Here is an 18,060-nt window from a genome sequence, read left to right as displayed (position 1 = left end):
AAAGAAGCCCCTGCCGGGGGGCCAAGCAAACACCAGAGCACCCCTGGGTGACTGTCCCAGAGTGGGAACTAGGGAGTAATAGCTGCTACACTTGATGTTGCACAGTGAGGAAAGTAGGTTGCAACATGGATTGCTCCAACTCCAAAAGATCTGAGCTGCAATCTTTAGATTTAGGGACCACTACTGAGGCAACAGAATGCTCCTGCTCAGGCTGTCGGCCAGAATGCTGGACCTCAGCAAGATGTGTGCTGCCACCAGAATCCATTGACAATAGATTGCCCATTGTCAAACCCACATGCCCTCCAGACAAAGAGTATATGAACATGTTCCCTCCACTTGCTGAGATACCAGGCAGACATATTGTCTGTATGCATTGCAATCACACCTCTGGGAAGGGCGTCTGGAAAGTCCTACAATGCAAGGAGGACTGCTCTCATCTCAAGAACATTGATGTGAATATGGGCCTCTGCAGATGACCAAGTCCCTTGAACTGTCCTCCTTCAAAATGCCTCCCTATCCCAGGAGGGAGGCATCAGTGGTAACCATGGCCATAGGAGATGGAAGAACGAACAGTCTCCTGTTGGTTATTAAGGAAGACTGCAACCATCAATGAATCTGGTTGTAACATGCCTTCGTTAACCATATTGGGAGGTCCACTGGATGAGTAAGGAAAGACCAATGGGTGGCCACAATCCACTGCAGACCCCTTATATGATATCTTGATAAAGGAACCAACCCTATGTTCACTGGTATATGACTTACAAGTTTTTAAATGTGTGAGCTGGAGACTTCGAAGTTGCAAGCACCTACAAAGGCCTAGGCATGAAGGCTGAAAACTCAGGAATTTGGAAGCCTGACAATTTGACTGACCCTATGAATTCTAAAACATGCACAGGTTTAAAGGTTTGATTTGGGATAACTGACTGTGATGGTTAAACAGTCACACAGTTGGAGCAAGGAACTCCTGGCCATGATCAACACCTTTTGGGGGTGGTAAGGAGCTAATCATCTAGGTATGGACAGACCTGAAATCCCTGCAGCTGGAGCTAGGTTGCAACCACTGCCATGCACTTGGCAAACACCCAGGTGACAGTGGTGAGACCAAATGGCAATGCCTTAAACTGCTAATGATTGGCTCCCAGTCTGAAGCACAGAAACCTCCTGGAGCACCTGTTTATCTTGACATGATGGTAGGTGTTCTTGAGATCCATCAAGCACATCCAATCATCCATCATTTGAACAGGCAAGATGGACTGCACTATGATCATCTGGAACATGGTCTTTTTAATGAACTGATTGAGTTAGCTTAAATCCAAAATTTGCCTGAGGTTCTTGGTCTTTTTTGGTACTAAAAAGAATCTGGAGTAAACCCCAGATTCTTTCTTGTCTAGTGGGACCTCCTGGATTACTCAATTTGCAAGCAGCTTGCAGATCTCTAATGCTGCATATAGTCTCAGATGTTGTGGAACATCTGGGAGACATCTTTGACAACAGTTTGGAACTGATGAATAGGGAATGCAACAACCTCTGGATATGAATTTCAACACCCATGCATCTGGCCTCCCAAGCTTTTGGCTGAAGAGCCAAATGACTTCCAACAGCTTCCAGAGTAGAGTAGTTCGGCAAATCTTCAGCATCGATGAAAAGCCCCACTGGATAAAGCCCCATGGAAACACTGATACTGTGGACCACCCCTGCCCCATGGGTGGCATCCGTTATGATTCCCTGGCTGTCCTTGACAGGAACCCACTGAAGGAGTGCCCTTCTGATTCCTTGAAAAGGTCCATTGAGGGGTTGCAAAGCACACTCCAATGGCAGAGTCTTCTCATCCTGTTCACTCTTTGTCAGAGTATCCTTAACCTTTAGCCCTAATAAGGAAGAATCAAAATGGGGCATTGACAAAAGATGCCTTGAAGCAATCTGCAAAGTTACATAAATGCATCTAAGCATGGTGCCACATGGCAATACAGAAGCCAGCCACTCAAGATGCTTCAATCGGCCACTTTTGAGATGTGCCTCATGGAATCATTAGCTATGTAAAGCAGTGTGGACAAGTGAGTCACCAGCACCTTCTGTGTCTCTGGAGACTATTGCATCTTGAGATTTCTTGACACTTCTGACACAACGTTCCACTAAAGTCTTGTCAACTATGACAGGTATTAAGAACTCTCAGTGCAAAAGTGGTTGAGACATAGAGGTCCTTCTCTAAATGATCCATAGTCTGAGACTCCCTGCTCAGGGGTGGGGTGGGGGTGAACTGAAGAGTTCTCAGAAATCTCCTCCTTGGTGGCAGCTGCTTTAGAACATCTGGAGTTCCCCTGTTGGAGCTTCTCAGACACAGCCTTTGGAACTGAGGAAGAAGCAACCAAAATAACAGAAAAGGGAGAACCAGAGTGGAGAAGCCCTTTGAGGACCAACTTGGCCCTATGTTAATTAATGGCTCTTACACTGAACCCCTCACTAATACAGCATCCAGATTCCAGGTGCAAAGCTCCCAATCAGTACACACTCTTCAAATGTGTACCCTGCGAAGGCAACTTGCGCCTACAGGAAATGTACTTTTTAAAAACTTTATCCATGACAAAACGTGGATAAAAAATACAAGACCACAAAGCTAACACAGACAATAAAACAACTAACCAGTCTAAGAGGAAAAACAATTAAGAAGGACATAAAGGCGGTAAGTCCAAATGGACAACAGAGAAGAAGGGCAACAAACTTACCTACCTAACTTGCTACATTTTTAAAAACAGAGAACAGTAACCAAAAAATGGAAAGAGGGTAAGGGATAGTAAAAATCTCACAAAAAAACCCACTCTGCTAGTAAATGCTGATCATAGCCAAGATCGAGCTGCTAACCGGAATGGTGGCAAACTGGATCTGTGGATTAGGGTGAGAGAGGCAGAGCCAAGTGAGTTGAAGTGTTTGGAATTGGCCAGACTCCAATCAGAGTCGGATCCAAAGACCAACAAGGTGAAGCCAGATGAAGCAAACATCGGATCCTCTACTTGTACATATATACATAAAACTGGATAAGAGTTAGTAAGACAGTGACTCCTAGACAAAACGAGTAACTTAGGTACTGGATGTATGCAGTCATTAGGTACTGCCACTGCAAACCTCAGTAATATATAGGTTCATTGGAAACTACTTGGTAATCAGTCTGTACACCTTTAGAAGCCTAACTAAAACCCATTCAAAAGTTCCCTGTAGCCCCAGGGAGGGCAGGACAAAATAAATCAGGGAAGAATTTATGGCTGCGCATCCAATTAACTAGACTTATCTTGAATGTGCAAGAGTGCTACTCTACTTAAGATGCAGTGAAAGTTTGTTCCAGAAATGAAGACTATTTTGGAATATGAATGTATTGAGTGTGTCTTATTTATCAGCTGTTGTAAATTTAGTTTCTTTAACTACGTGTCTGAAGTATTATTTGTTCTGCGAAGAAAAAGAAGGTCAAAGAGGGTTTGATCTTTCATGGCTAGAAAGGTTAAACACAGATCTCAGTGGAGGAGTCCATAACAGACTCAGTAAAAAGAGAGAGGTCTGGCGGTCTATCCTAATAAATAAGATTTTTGAAGCCACTGCTCTGTTTAATTATGAATCTCTGAGGTCTCTCAAGTTGAATGAGATGTTTAGACATATACATGTCAAAAGGTGCGTTAAATGTATTAATAGGTCAGATGAGATATGAGTAAAGGAGATCTAGTTGATATGCCTCTGGAAATTAGATGATCTAGAAAAAATGCTTTTCAAATTACTGTGGAAACGTCATGGTAAAATGATAAGGAAATATGAAAAAGAGAGCCTAGATACCTTACAATGGTGTCTTACTGGAGGGGTGCATCACCTATAAGCTATGTAAAAATGCCACAAAAAAACCCTACATTTTTCACATTTAATTAGAGGCCACTGTCTTTGTGTCACTTGTTAACATGGTGTAACCCAAGTTGGAGCAACAGGTACCAGTATGACTAAATCACAGTGCATGTGGGTGTAAATGACTTGAGCTCCTGAGCTCCCTAAACTATATGAAGACAGACATCATGGAGCTCTTGGAATGCATGTCCAAGGCTGGTATGAGCCTAGCATTGAGCAGAATTTTACCTTACACCAGTATGATGCCACAATACAAACAAAATATGACTGACTTTAATAATTGGCTTAGATTCTGGTGTCATTCTAAGGGAGTGCAATATTTGTCAGCCCGGAAGGAGATGGTCAACTGACCACACTGCTTTACCAGGGATGGTTTGCACCTCTCCCCTCTAGGCTTTCGAATATTAGCTAAAACACTGTCCTCCCCACAATGCCTTTTTTAGGCAAAGCCAAACAAACTACTTCCAACACAGCAAATCAAAACCAGGAAAATGTAAAGGTGTTACTGTTCAATGCTAGCTGTCTAAAAAAAAAAAAAACTCCACTCCCTAGAAGCCCACTTCCCCCTAGAGAATACTGAAGTGTGTGTGCTCACTGAGACATTGTTTAAAGCCATGGAGAGCACACAAACAGTGCAAGGTTATAATGCCTTCCACACATTTTGAATAGCTACTATCAGACAGGCACTAAAGGTGGAGGCATCGCGATTTACATCAAAAATAAATATACCTCAAGGTTGGTCAAACATGACAATACATGTGAGCTTTTCCATGTTCAAATCACTACAGGCAAAATCCAATACCACCTCCTTGCAATCTACACGACCCCTCTATGACCACGAAAAACCATACCACATATTTAAACTTCAGTAAGCAGAAAATGCACTTTAAGAATTAAGCATCTCTAAGGTACAAAAGTATGTCTGAAGAAGCATTAATGTGAGCGTGAAAGCGCTTACACATTTTGTTTTATGCTGGAATAAACTTTTTTTTTAGTTTGGAGATCGAAGTTATCAGCTGTGTTCGTCATCCCTTGAGGTTTTTATCATATAATTTTGGATGTATTTAAACTTACTGGAAACACTCACCATCCAACCTAATACCATATTCATGAGTGACTTTACCCCACTATTAACTGGAAATCATACAGGGCACAAAATGTACAGGCACACAGATTCCTGGATTTTGTAAACAGAAACTCCCTGGACCAGACTGTCAATACATCAACCAAGGTTGCAACCATACTGGATCTGGTGCACATGAATATGGGAGACTGCTGCACCCCCCCCCCCTATAGTGTAATGTCTTCAATGGTAAGGCCAGACCACAAAATGGTCTCCCTTGAAGCAAAAATAAAACCTGAAATCTCAGCTAAACCTGGAATATTCAGGAACTACTCTAAGGCTAACTTCCTACTATTAAGTGATAACCTCGAAATATTTCAAGTCCCCATAAACCCTGAGAATACCACTTTCTACGCAGAACTGTTCACAGAAACCCTATATAAACATGTTTATAGCTGATTAGAGGCAGCTGTACCAACCAGAAAGAAGTACAGAACTAATTCATAAAACATGTCACCCCGGTGGAATAAGATCAATAGGCTGTATAACATGAGGGAAAAAATCATGGCAAAAATTAGGAGGTGCAGCAACCAGCAGGATAAAAGCACACTCATCAAACTAAACAAACAATTCAAAGGACAAATGAAGTCTACCAAAGCCAAACTTGAGGAAAATTTGCCCTCCCATGCCAAGGACAACCATAAGGTATTGTTTAGTTATGTCTACAACCTCAAAAGCAATACACAACTGTGTGGAGAGTTATTGTAAATGGAGCCACTTATACTAAGCCAGAAGATAAAGCAAACCTACAGATTCAGCTCTAACTTTACCCCTCTCTTCGCCTCAACTTTCCCTTGGCAAATACATATCAGATATAACTCCCACTGTTATCACTAGGGAACAGGTCCTTAATCCTCTCCCCAAGGTATCAATGGGCCCAGACAATAGCCCATGATATCTTCTACATAGCATGAAACATGACCTATCAGGCCCTCTGGAGTTGCTATTTAACTGTAGCCTCCAAACAGGCTTTGTGCCTCATAAATGGAGAACAGTAACAGTCATTCCACTGCACAAAGGTGGGCCATCTACAGACCATGGAAACTACAAATCTAGAAGTCTCACTGGTCTCGTATGCAAAGCCATGGAAAGAATCATCATGGAAATGACCAGTAATTACATGTGAAGCCTCCAGATACTGCACCCAACCCAATTTGGTTTCATCAAGGGCAGGTCATGCCTACTCAACCTGGTGGACTTCTTTGAGAAGATCACCAAAGTAATGGATCAGTGCAAAATAGTTCACACTGCCTACCTTAACCCGGCCAAGGGATTTGACACAATAGCCCACTTGGACTTAACACTTGTCAGATTTAAGAGGTTAGGTATAAACCCTTATATCACTTGGTGGATACCTACCTGGCTCACAGACAGGACCCGGGAAGTAAGAACTGGGGAGTCCACCTCTACAAAGAGGCAGTCACAAATGGAGTCCCTCAGGAATTGGTTCTGTGATTGGTCCTTTTTCGTACTTACTTCTCTGATGTCACCACCAATGACAATGGCCTCTGGCTTACTAAATTTGCAGATGATTGCAAATTAGGTGCTTTCATTGAATCGTGCATCAAGACAAATATTTCTCCAGGAATGGCTAGCACAGACAAACTGGTGTCAAAGCCATGGACTAAAGCTAAATACCAAGAAATGCACAATAGTATCATTCGGGAAGTCATCCATGCCTGGTAACTATCTTTTTGACAACACCCCCCCCCCCAAGAGCTGACCCAGTAGTCAAGGACTTGGGGACACACAAACAGTAATCTAGCCTTTGACTATCAAGTGTCTACAGTAGTAAGGAAATCATTCTATTTTGTGCAACTTACAAACAAAGGTATGGCAACTAGGTGACCAAGGATGTCATTGTTCCACTGTACTCTGCATTGATCAGACCTATCATTGAGTAAAATGCCCCTTCATTATGTACCTAACCAGGCATATCCAACAACTGGAACATCCACAGAGTTTCTTCACTAAAAAATGCAGGGTGTAACTAAAATGTCCTTTGCAGACAACCTCAAAACCCTTTGTATTCTGTCTCCTACAGGGTGTTGAGGGGAGATCTATGCCTGGCAAAAAATGCATTGTAAGACCCCCACTTTGATGGACCTCCTTTATATCTGCAAAATAAACTGCACCAGAATTATCCATTCTAAAAACTTAAACATTGCCTGCGATATTAATAGAACCTACTGGAGACACTGATATACACAGTATACACAAACCACCTCCATTTCAAACGAACATCAGCAGAAACACAAAAACTGACCGAAGCTCCAAAGGGCACAACACCAGGGTGAAAAATTCTCAAGCAATTTTATTCTGGTACCTCTGCCTTTCCCCTTCAAGGAATACTCACATCACATCACACCCCTATTTTATACAGTCATCCAAGTGCAATTAAGCTCATTAAATTAATTAAATCTAATCAATGCAATTTTCACCAGTAATATTCACTTCACATTTCTTAAAGACACAAGTTTCAACAGCACCTTTTCTATTACAAGAGAAAAATTATTTTCAATACATAATATTTGAATGCAAATTCTTAAAAACACACAATTTATTCATTTTGAAATGTATAATAATCATCTCAAAAAATTACACATTTATACCATATTTTATGCTCTAATTTCTCTAACCAAGTCATTTTAAACATTAAAGACCTAACATCCTATGTTCCTAATACCTTAAATACATGCCTTAATTAACTGTGCTTAATTGCACTTGGATGAGTGTATAAAATAGGGGTGTGATATGATGCAAGTATTCCTTGAAGGGGAAAGGCCGGGGTACCAGAATAAAAATTACTTGAGAATTTTTCACCCTGGTGTTGTGCTGTTTGGTGCTTCTCTCAGTTTTTGTGTGACACTTTTATATATCCCAGACACTACCCCCTGAAAAGGGCCGGTGAGGTGCGCTGCTTGACATGTATGGGAAGTCTGTTCCAGAGCATGGGCAGTCTCTGGGTTATGAACCTGTCCCTCCAGCATGTTCTGTTGATTTTGGTAATGAGGTTGAGGTCCCTGGACCATGTTGTGTGGAGGGATTGGGATTTCTTTAGGTGTGGCTTTTGTAAGTCAAGCAGAGATCGCCTCTTAATAGATGATATGAGACAGAGAAAAGCTGGAGTTTTTTTGAGTCTGTCCATGTAGGGCATGTGTTTAAGGCCTAGGATCCTTTTCATGAGGTACTTCTGTGGCCTTTCCAGCTGTTGCAGGCGTTTAGTGAGGTACATGCCAAATGGGGCATTATACTCGATGATTGGTCTAATGAGGGAAGAGTAGAGAGAGATGACCTCTTTCTTCCTGGATGCAAAACCCTTGGTAATGCCACATAGAAGGAACTTTCTGACCACGGTGGCAATGCTGTGGTCGAAGGAGAGGTTGCTGTCAACCTGTGTCCCCAGATCTCTTAGAACGCCTTCAGTGTTCAGCGGGCTACCATCAATGTGGTAAGTAGTGGGAACGGAGTTTTTCCCAAAGGGAATGACGACACATTTTTTGGCATTAAGCTTAAGGCCATGGTTTTGACACCAGTTGTCCGTCTCAGTGAGGCCTTTCTCTAGGATGTCTACATCACTTGGGAGTTAATAATGGCTCCCAGCTTGCAATAGTCAGCAAACCTGGTCAGCCAGAGTCCTTCCGTGTTGGCCTGGACTTCTGAGAAGTAGATGCCAAAGAGGAGAGGACTCAACACCGATCCCTGTGGGACTCCACTCTTGACTGGTCGGCAGTCTGACTTGGAGTCTGCTACTTTCACACTGTGAGTTCTATATGTGAGCCAATTTGCGATCTATCTAGTGATATAGGGGTTGATGCCTATTTTGGTGTCTCTATCAATAATTCCTGAGTGGGGAATGGTATCAAAGGGCTTGGCCAGATCGAAGTAGGCTGTATGAACTGCCTTGCACTCATCCACAGCTCTGGCGACTGATTCAAAGAAGTCAATCAGGTTGAGCAGGCATGATCTACCCTTCACATAACCAAATTGCGTGGGATCCAGAGTTTGGAGATGCCCTTTGTCCTTGTTTATTAGGTCCATGATGATGCGCTCCATAGCCTTACATATCAGACTCTTCAGGCTAATGGGGCGATAATTCCCAGTGTCTGTAGTCACTCCCCCTTTATGGAGAGGGATGACTGTAGCAGTGTGCCATTCTGTAGGGACAAAACCTGAGCTGAGGCTGTGACTGAAAAGGGCACACAGGTGTGGTGCCAGTTCACTTTGTAGTTCATGAAGAACACAGCCAGGGATATTGTTGGGTCCCATGGAAGCTGTATTCTTGGCCTTGGACAATGCAGCTTTAACCTGTGCTGCAGTAATGCTGGGTGCCTGGCATTCATCCAGTATTGTGATTGTTCCTTTAGGAGGGAAGAGAGGGACAAATCTGGCAGTGAATCTGTTGCCCAGTATGCTGGCAATATCTGTTGGCTCAGCATAGGTGGTACCATTATGCAGTAACTCAGAGCAAATCTGGATATTGCCGTGGAGATTCTTGATATAACTGTAGAAGGCTTTGTGGTTTATTTTTGTGTCTGCCACAATTCTGCCTTCATAGCTAGCTTTAGAGGTTATGATGAGGGATCTCAACTTTTTGTTGAGGGTAATAAGGAAGTTTTTCCAGTCTAGGGACTTCACCTTTTTCTGCAATAGTTTGTTCCTTCTGTTTTTGAGTTTGTTAATGGCAGAGGGCTACCACATTGGCCTCCTTTTTTTGGAGGAGAGTGTCTTGGTTTTGTTGGGTATGGCTAGTTCCATGCATTTATGTAAGTGTTCATACAGTGCACTGGTGTATGCTTCGGCGGTCATGCACTTATTTTCCATTTGCATGGGTGCTGTGAAGTTAGCCACCTCCATTGTCAGCTTTGGAGAAGTTTTTCATTGTGTTTATCTTTGCTGGTGATGTGGATTTCCATGGTAATTAGTTTGTGATCGGATCTAACCAGGGATGAATTGACTACTGGTGTTGAGCAATGGTCGGCCATGTTAGTAATAACCAGGTCATGGATGTTGCTTCCTCTAGTGGGGATAAGAATGAGCTGGTCCAGCACACTGGAATAAATAAATTCCAGGAAGCATTGGGAAAGTGTATTGGCGCATGAGCAGTTTTCCCAGTTGATGGAGGGGTAATTGAAGTCACCCAGTATGAGAGTGTTGCTTTGGACCCTAATAGTTTCCAGGGTGCTTAGAAACATGGATGATAATCTTGGGACATGGTTGGGGACCTATAGCAGGCTACAACCTTAATCGCCGTCTTACCCACTGTTAGTTGTACCTGAAGTATCTCTGACGCATTATGCTGGGCTACTAGTCTGGAGGTGTGCATATCCTTTATGAATAGGGAGACGCCACTGTCTTTGGAGCTTCAGTCCATTTTCTGGGGCCAAACGGTGTGGAATGAGTTATAGCCTGGTAGCGCAGGGGTGCTTTCTGCTGCTTTAAACCAGGTCTCCATTACAGCACAAATGTCGATGTTCTCCATTTAGGGGTGCTTTCTGCTGCTTTAAACCAGGTCTCCATTACAGCACAAATGTCGATGTTCTCCATTTTGAGGAGTGCTTTGACCGAGTGCATCTTGAGATTTAGACTTCTAGCGTTGAGCAGCATGACCCTCAGATTGCATTTATTTATAGGTGTTGTGGTAATTTGGTCTTTGGAATACTGCCTAAAAAGGCACTATAGGGGTGATGAGAGCCTTAGCCAATATCCAGAAACTTAGGGATGATGGATGCAGGCCATCTCTGGCAAAGCATCGAGGTCGGTCAGTCATGTCATCCCAAGCAGACAGATACAGGATCCCCTTAGAATGACACCAGAAACTTAGCCAATTGTTGAAGTCAATCATTTTCTGCTTGTACTGCGGTATCATTCTAGGCGATGGGAAGATGCTGCTCAGGGATAGGGTCATACCTGCCTGGGCCACATAATCCGAGAGCTCCTCCATGTCTCTTTTCATGTAATCCAGGGAGGTACATCTCAAGTCATTTACACCCACATGGACAATGACAGAGTCATACTTGTACTTGTTGTGGAGTGACCTCAGTATGTGTGTTTGTGTCGGATCCTGGCACCCAACGGACAGCTGACTGTTACCTTCTCCTTATTCAACCTAGTGAGTGGGACAATGGTGTGCCTCACTATTGAGTCACTTATGATTAGTGTATTGGGTGAGCTGTTTTGCCTTACGAGCCTAGTATGAGGGGTACACTGTGTAGGTGAGCTATGTGTTGTGTGATTTGTGCTGTGTTGTGGTGGTCGAGTGAGTTTCTGATTTGGAGGTCTCTGCTGTTTGGGTAGATTTGTATTGAGAGCCTCCATGAACGTGGGTGTGTGGTTTGTGTTTTTCAGTGACCCCCTTTTCCCATTTTTTTCTAATGGGGTCGGGGTATCGAGTTAACGGTCACCAAGTCTCTCGATTCAGTGGCACGCTCCTGTCTGACTGTTGCAGATCTTCTTTCACACAATCCATCCACCTCTTTGCTGAATGTCCTCACTTTCTCTTACCTTCTTCCTGTCTGCCCTAAATCTTCCTCACCAGACTGTCTTCTGCTTTTCTGCACGTGTCCAAATCACCGTAATCTGTTCTCTTTGATCTTTTCTGTGAATGGAGCTACTTTGGCCTTCTGCTCTTATGCCCTTATTTCTTCGTCTGTCCCACAGTGTGCATCCTACCACCCCTCTCAGGCACTTAATTTCCATCATCTCTAGCTTTTTCTATTGTTCTGCCTTTACTGCCCAGGATTCTGTACCATACAGTAGTACTGGCCACACCACTGTCTTATACACCTTACTTATCAGCTTCTTTGGCATTCTTACTTATCTTGCCTTCTATCTCTATTCTTAGCTTATTCCGATTTTCCCAGTTTGCTGCCATTACCACCATCTTATCTGTGTTTACTTTCATCCAATGTGCCTTGAGTTTTGCATTCCATTCTCCTATACTTTGCTGACGTTCTTGTAATACTGTGTTAAAAATACAAAGAGAAAAATATACATATACCAAGCTTGATATATGTGGAGGGGAATATGGGTGTTGTAAAATGATAGAACAATGCAAAACATGTTTTTTTTTTTTTTTTTTTGGAAAAGAAGGATGTTCAATAAGTAACTGTGACAAAAGAAAGTGTTACATTTGTGGGGAAATGGGATGTGATGCAAAAAATGTTAATATATATAACAAAATTGGACATTTAAGGATGGACTGCAAACATGAAAATAATAGAGAGGAAAAATAAAGAGAAGAAAATGAACAAATAAGTAATTTTAGAAGTAGTAGAACTAGAAGAAAAATTAAATAAGAAAAAATAATAAAGAGCTTCTGAAATAAGTGATGAAGAAGACAAACTGGGAGGTAGTAAAAAGAAAAAAAAGAAGAATTCTATTGGTAAAAAGGTAAAAGACAGAAAAAGAAAAATTAAAGGGCTAAGTACACCAGAAAAAAAAAGAAAGGAAATGGATGAAAAAGAATTTATACAGCTAAATATTGGGGCTTGTTATAATGGTTAAGATTGACTCACAGACACAAGGTACAGTGTTTGATTCTCACTTTTGAGAAGGAAACTGGTTAGGCTTAGAATGGCTTATTAAGAAAGCTAGTTTATTAATTAGCTATGAACTTATGAAAACATAAATTTAAGGAAAATTGAAAATGAAAATTTCAAAATATTTTCTGTAAATGTGAATAGTATTAAGAATATAGTAAGAATAGGAATTTTGGATTGGTGTAATAAATGTGATATAGATGTAATTATATTAGAAGATGCAATACTTTTAGCAAATGAAGAAAAATTACAAACAGAGAAATGGGGAGAAACAATCTGGAATTTGGGATATGAGAGATGTTCTGGAATAGCTGTATTCTGTAGAAATACAGTAAAGATATTAGGTGCAACTTTAGCAAAAATGGGAAGATTAACCACTGTAGATCTAAAATGGCAAGAACAAGTATACAGAATTATAACACTATAAGCTTATATTAACTGTACAGAAAGGGAAAGCGTACTTCATCAGATTTTAGGCTATGTAGTGATGAATGTGAATATTATAATAACAGGAGACTAATTTTGGCTTAAGAGGCAAGGGCAAAAAGAAAAGAAATGATATAAGGAAAATGTTAGAAGTGATAAGATATGGTAAGTTAAACGCTTGGGACAAAAATTCATGGACTTACAAAATGGGTATGTATAGAACTGAAATAGATTACTTTACAGTATCAGAAGGTTTAGTTATAGGAGAAGGAAAGGTAGTTAAAACAGGATATTCTGCTCATCTTGCAATATGGCTAGAGATAAAAGAGCAGAAGGAATACATAAAAATAGGCAAAGGAGAAACCATGAAATGAAGGAGAGAGAGATTAGTAATACAGATATGGAAAGATCATATTACTATAACATTTTATAAAAAAACTGGTCTGAATGGCAGATGATATTTAAGGAAAAATATATATTTTTTTACAGTGGAAATATGGTGTGTGAAAAGAGGAAGAAAAATATGAAAGAACATATGATGCATTTGAAAAATTAATGCATAATGATAGTACTTTGATAATGAAAAAGAATTATAATTATATGAAAGAAATCAAGAATTAAAATACAAGCATTATTATACAACCAAAGATAGTTTTACAAGGAAAAAGAGAAGTATTGAGTTACTTAAGCAGATTAGTAAAGGAAAGTTGTAGTGTAATGAGAGAAATAAAAAATGTAAAAGGAGAAACAGAAAGAACTTGAGAAAAAATTATGAATAGTGTAGTACAACATGCACGAGAAATGTTTAAAGAAAAAAATGAGGCGGTGAAAAAAACATGGATAGTAAAAAAAGGTAACAGAAAAAGAGAATAAAGAATTGAAAATGAGATTTCCCTAAATAAGCTAAGTATTAGGAAAAGTAAATATAGATGTAGCTGCATGCCCAGATGGAACAAGGTATGAAATGTATACAAATTTAAGGGACTGGCAAAAAAAAATTATTGATTTTGAATGAACGGTTAAATGAAGGTTTCTGTATAAAGAATTATGCAGTGGAATACTTAAATTCATATGAAAAAAGGAAGATATAAGAGAATTAAAAACTGAAGACCAATTGTATTGAATAAAAATAAGATCTTTATGAAAATAATATAAGAGGTTTGAGACTAAAATGAAGAACATTATGGAAGATAGCATATATAGTATAAAGGGGAATGGTTGTCAAGAATTATTAATGATAGTTAGAGAAATTGTGGATGAAATTAATAGAAAAGAAGAAGTGAAAATCATGATAGGAGACCTTAATAAGGCATTTGACAGAACTGGACATGAAATCTCATCAGTAATAATGAAAGCATACTGTAAGTGAGAAAGTTAGGAAATTATGTATGTCAGCATATAGTAATAATAAAGTAAAATACTTATAAATGGCTGGTTAAGCCAATAGATACATATGGAGAGTGGTGCAAGACAGGGATGTCCAATGACTTGTAAACTCTTTGCATTAGTTATGAATGCAATAGTATATGAAATAAATTACAAAATGGGGGGTATAACATCTAAAGAGTTAAGAATTTCAATTTTGTTAAAATATACAGATGACATAATAATTGCAAAAAAACAAAATTTGGATAAAAAGTAATTTGCACAAATGTGTGACTAGAGATGATAGGGATGGCTTTAAGTAAAGAGAAAAGTAAAGGTTTAGGTGATATAGTAAAGTTTGAGGGGGTATATATTCTATGATGAATAAAATGTTTGTGTTGGGTATAAATTTTGGGAATAAAGATGCAAGTAGAATTCAATGGGGAAAAACAATACAAGAAATAAAGCAAACATATCTTTTCTGGAGAACATATAAATTGTCATTCAAAAAAAAGGCTTACTTGATAAATTCAGTACTGATGGGAAAAATAGCATATGTAGCAAGTGTATTTTTGTTAGAGAGAATTTTTTTTTCATTTATACAGAGTTCTAGATTAAACCCAGTAAAGACTTTGTATGTAGACAAAGAAGAAAGAGGAGGTTTAGCTTTATTTAACCCAGTAGTATATGCTGCTTCCTTAACTTTGTACAAAATGTTAAAGTGGATAAATGAAAAAGATGAGAGATTAGTAGTAAACTGTAGAAGTATGATACATTCTGGTGTATGGTAAACAAGCGTAAAAGAGAAAATGAGTGCATAAATGAAGAAATAAAGAAGTTATGTACTCACCATAATGTTCCATCTGTGTTGTCGATCTTCATTTATCCTTTACCTTTGGGACATGGTTCTGATTCTCGGAACTGGCTTAGCTGTTATATAGCTTGCACAAACCACAAACTCAGGAGCTAAGACTCTGCCCACAATACCCCACTCCAGATTACCTCAGATCGAGTTTGCAGCTACACAGAAAGACAAAGGAATCTGTATAAAGAATTGAAGAGGCCATGTCCAAGGTTAAACCTGATAAAGTTACAAGGACAAGCGTCCAAACCTCCAGAAAGTCATAGGAGGGGAAAGGAGGGTGGGGTGCAAAGGATAAATGAAGATCAACAACACAGATGGACTGTTACGGTGAGTACATAACTTCTTTGTCTGATGTTGTCAATCTTCATTTATCCTTGACCTTTGGGATAGCGTCTCCAGCTACTTTAGATCCTGGGTGGCCTTATGGAAGGATATTCCTGAGAACAATAGAGCCAAAGGATGCTCTTCCTCTGGAAACCAGATCCAATTTTCTAATGACTGATAAAGGTATGTGGAGTAGCACAGGTTGCTGATGCACATATTTCATCCATGGAAGCCTTGGAATGGAAAACAGCAGAAGGGGCTATTGATTTAGTGGAGTGCACTCTCACTGGCATGTATCTTGAGATTCTTTTTATTGTATATGAAAGTAATACAGTCTCTTAGCCATTTTGACAAAATAACTTTTGAAACATATTTTCCCACTGACGGACCGGAGAAACATACAAATAACCGGTCCAATTTTCTAAATTCTTTAGTCCTGCTTAGGTAGAAACCATTATTTTACGCCCAAACAGAATGCCCAGCAAATGTAAGCAATATTCACCTTTGTTGGAAAAATTGGGAAAGAAAATGGCTAAATCAATAGTTAGATTAATATTAAATTCTGGGACCATCTTAGGGAGAAAAGGTGGGTTGGTTCTTAGTGAAACCCTATCCTTATGAAAAAACAAATATGGAGGTTTTGAAGATGAAGCTTGAATCTCAGAAATTCTTCTGGTGGAGGTAATGGCCATCAGAAAAATAGTTTTCCATCTGAGAAACTTTAAGTGACATATCACCACCAATTAAAAGGGGTTGGTACCAAAGACCGCAAAACCAAGGTCAGATCCCAAGGAGCTAGAGGGTCTTTAAAAGGAGGTTTAATCACAAAGCGCCTTCATGAAAACTTTACATAATCTATGGGAAATTTGTGAATGGTCTTCAAAGTCATTTTGGAAATTAGAAATAGCCGCTAGTTGCACCTTAATCATGGAAGCAGAAGCTCCTTGACTGCAAAGTATAGCTACAAACTCCAAAATGTTTTCAACCAGTGCAGAAAAGGGGTTACGACCGTTATTGTATCCCCATATAGAAAATGTTTTCCACTTGTTTAGGTAGAGTTTCCAGGTGGAAGATCTATGGGAATACAGCAGAATTTTTTGGACTGGGGAAGAAAAATTCTTTTGCCTGGCGACTAAAGGAAGTAAAGGAACCAAGCCATAATCTTGAGGTTCTGAAGACTGGGGTGCACCAGTCCCTGTGAGTGAGACAAAAGATCTGGAACTGGGTCCAGAATCCATGGACACCAAATTAGATGAGGCCACTGAAAGGGGAGACAGACTTGTCGAGGCCAGAAGGGCACAATGAGGATCACTTTGTTTCTCAACCTGCTGGGTTCTTTAAGAACAGAAGAATCAGGGAGAAAGGCATACAGCAGTCCCGAGGGCCATTCGTGAAGGACAGCTTCTCTTGGGGACACCCCCTGAGAGGGAATTATTGCAAAATAACTGCTGCATTTGTTTTGGTGTGATGAAAAGAGGTCGCAGCAAGGCTGGCCCTAGTGATGGAAAATCTTCTTCACCACTCTGGGAATGACAGACCACTCATGAGGCATGAGGTTAGAACTGGGAGAGCCCACCACCAAGGTAGATTTGGTAAAAATATTGCTATCTGTAGTGTTGGAAAATAATGTATTCTTAGGTGGACAGCAGTTGTATAGGCAGGCACAGGGGATAGCCATGGGCACCCCCTGTGCTAATACCTATGCTAACTTGGTCCTTTCCTATTGGGAAAGGAATTTTATTTTGGGAAATGAGCAATGGAAAGATTATATTGTGGTCTACACCCGTTTTGTAGATGATGTTTTTATGTTTTGGAGGGGTGATTCCCTATCATTAAAAAATTTTTTGGAATATTTACATTCGACCACATCTTTCCTAAGATTTACATTGACTTACTCAGATCACAACATAAATTTTTTAGATGTCAATTTGTTGCAAACTAGTGAAGGATTTTCTTCAGGATTACATAGGAAAGAATGTTGGAAGAATAGTTTGTTGAACTTTGATAGTATGCATCCCCGACATTTGTTTCCCAATATTGTGCAGGGACAAGTGTGTAGGACATCCAGACTAAGTATGGATGACTCCAATTTTCAGAAAGAGATTATAGGGTTGAAAGAGAATTTTAAGAACAGGGGATATAATGAACATCTGGTTGAGAAGGTAGTGGCTAAAGGTGTGAAGAGTAGGAAGGATAGATATAAACCTTGGCTGAGATGTGAGGAAAGGGTGATGTCAGCAGAGGGTTGTTCTAGGGATTTGATAGGGACTCCGAAACTCTATTTTACATACAGTAGTAACATCAATGATATAAGGAATATAGTGGGTAAGAACTGGAATATCCTTAGGGGTGACAAGAAACTAAGAGAGGTAATAGGACCTGCCCCAAATATTGGTTATAGACGTAATAAGAACCTGAAGGACTTGCTGTGTGGTGAAAAGAATGTGAAGTTGATTAGGCAACCTATCAATAAGTTGGGCAGCACACCATGTGGTAGCTGTAAAGCCTGTTCATACATTAATAAAAACAACAACATC

General features: G+C 40.1%; 1 protein-coding gene across 6 annotated transcripts in view; it reads right to left on the bottom strand.

The window, feature by feature from the left end:
- The window catches only part of STX17 (syntaxin 17), a 1,023,817-nt gene that overhangs the window by 32,710 nt on the left and 973,047 nt on the right, over positions 1-18,060 (bottom strand). The gene's annotated exons all lie outside the window — the stretch shown is intronic.

The sequence above is a fragment of the Protopterus annectens genome, chromosome 12.part0 (assembly GCF_019279795.1).
Source record: "Protopterus annectens isolate FY-2018-M chromosome 12.part0, PAN1.0, whole genome shotgun sequence".
NCBI lineage: Eukaryota > Metazoa > Chordata > Ceratodontiformes > Protopteridae > Protopterus > Protopterus annectens.
This window is presented reverse-complemented; position numbering and strand designations above follow the sequence as displayed.